Raw genomic sequence first — 2500 nt, 5'->3', positions numbered from 1 at the left:
CACCAGGTCACCAGGTTGTCAGCTTCCCACCTATAGTCAGACTCATCCCCACCAGAGATCAGCCCAATGAGGGTGGTGTCGTCCGACAAACTTCAAGAGTTTGACGGACAGATGATTGGAGGCGCAGCTGTTGGTATACAGGGAGAAGAGCAGTGGGCAAAGGACGCAGCCCTGAGGAGTTCCCGTGCTGATGGACCTGGAGTCAGAGACTTCTGTTCCCGGCTTAACGCACTGCTTCCTGTCAGAGAGGAAGTCTGTGATCCACCTGCAGGTGGAGTAGGGCACGTTCAGCTGGAAGAGCTTGTCCTGAAGCAGGGCAGGGATGATGGTGTTGAAGGCAGAGCTGAAGTCCACAAACAGGATCCTGGCGTAGGATGCTGGGGCGTCCACATGCTGTAGGGTGAAGTGGAGGGCCATGTTAACTGCGTCGTCCACAGACCTGTTGGCTCTGTAGGCAAACTGAAGGGGGTCCAGGAGAGGGTCTGTGATGGCTTTGAGGTGTGCCAGGAGCAGGCGCTCAAAAGACTTCATTACCACAGATGTAAGGGCGACCGGTCTGTAATCATTTAGTCCTGTTGGCCTTAGCTTTTTGGGCACAGCGATGATGGTGGAGGACTTGAGACAGGCTGGTACATGGCATGTCTCCAGGGAGGTGTTAAAGATGTTGGTGAACACCGGAGACAGCTGGCCAGCGCAGTGCCTGAGGGTGGCTGGAGAGACAGAGTCCGGCCCGGCTGCTTTGCGTGGATTCTGCCTCTTGAAAAGCCCATTAACTTCTCCCTCCTGAAAGGAGAGAGTCGTTTCTGTAGTATGGGTGGGGGATGGGGCCTCTTGGGTGGGAAGGGGTGGTTCAGGACAGTCCAATTGTCTTTCAAATCTACGGTAGAACTCGTTCAGGTCGTTGGCTAGGCGGGAGTCGTTAGTGGTGTGGGGCGCTCTGGGTTTGTAGTTGGTGATGTGCCTGAGCCCTTTGGCAGACAGAAGCAGCGTCGTTAGTAGAGAACTGGTGTTTTAGTGTCTCTGAGTACAGTCGTTTAGCCTCTCTCACCGCTTTGCTAAACCTGTTCTTCGACTCCTTGAATCTGTCTCTATCCCCACTCCTAAACGCTTCCTCCTTCTCCAACCTCAACCTTTTGAGCTTTGCTGAGAACCAGGGCTTGTTGTTGTTAAAGTTCACCCTGGTACGTGTTGGGATACAGCAGTCCTCACAGAAGCTGATGTACACAGCCTCTGTGAGTTCATCCAGACTATTGGTAGCAGTCGTGAACATATCCCAGTCAGTACAGTCTAAGCACGCCCGCAAATCTTCCACAGCCTCACTGGTCCACTGTTTAGATGTCCTCACAGCAGGTTTACAGAGTTTTAGTTGCTGCCTGTATGCACGAATCAGGTGGACCAAGGGAGTTCTGTGCGAGCCGAACAGCCCCGTGACCCACAAGAGAAACATCCCCGCCAAATTCGAGCGTTTGACGGGGTCTATCCGTGAAAAAATATTCACGTTTTTGAGTGCACATGCATTTCTGCTGCAAATGCCTCTGGAAGTTTCATGCCGTTCGTATGCCAATTGTGGCAACACGAAAATGACCCGTTTTCCCATTCCGAGGGATTTCTGTGCGACCCTAACAGCCCCGTGAGCCACAAGAGACACATCCCCGCCAATTTCTAGCGTTTCACGGGGTCTATCCGTGAAAAATATAGACGTTTTTGAGTGCACATGCATTTCTGCTGCAGATGCCTCTGGAAGTTTCATGCCGTTCGTACGCAATGTGGCAACACGAAAATGACCCCTTTTCCCATTCCGAGGGATTTCTGTGCGACCCTAACTAACAGCGCCCGTGAGCCACAAGAGAGACATCCCCGCCAATTTATAGCGTTTCACGGGGTCTATCCGTGAAAAATATAGACGTTTTTGAGTGCACATGCATTCCTGCTGCAAATGCCTCTGGAAGTTTCATGCCGTTCCTATGCAATGTGGCCACACAAAAATGACCCGTTTTCCCATTCCGAGGCATTTCTGTGCGACCCTAACAGCCCCGTGAGCCACAAGAGAGACATCCCCGCCAACTTCTAGCGTTTGACGGGGTCTATGCGTGAAAAATATTAAAATTTTTGAGTGCACGTGCCTTTCTGCTGCAAATGCCTCTGGAAGTTTCATGGCGTTCCTATGCAATGTGGCAACACGAAAATGACCCCTTTTCCCATTCCGAGGGAGTTCTGTGCCACCCTAACAGCCCCGTGAGCCACAAGAGACACATCCCCGCCAATTTCTAGCGTTTCACGGGGTCTATCCGTGAAACATATAGAAGTTTTTGAGTGCACATGCATTCCTGCTGCAAATGCCTCTGGAAGTTTCATGCGGTTCGTACGCAATGTGGCAACACGAAAATGACCCGTTTTCCCATTCCCAGGGATTTCTGTGCGACCCGAACAGCCCCGTGAGCCACAAGAGACACATCCCCGCCAATTTCTAGCGTTTCACGGGGTCTATCCGTGAAAAATA

The sequence above is a fragment of the Petromyzon marinus genome, unplaced genomic scaffold, assembly GCF_048934315.1.
Source record: "Petromyzon marinus isolate PM22_M1 ecotype Great Lakes invasive population unplaced genomic scaffold, UKy_Petmar_22M1.pri1.0 PM_G_Scaffold_154, whole genome shotgun sequence".
NCBI lineage: Eukaryota > Metazoa > Chordata > Hyperoartia > Petromyzontiformes > Petromyzontidae > Petromyzon > Petromyzon marinus.
Note: the sequence above shows the minus strand (reverse complement) of the source record.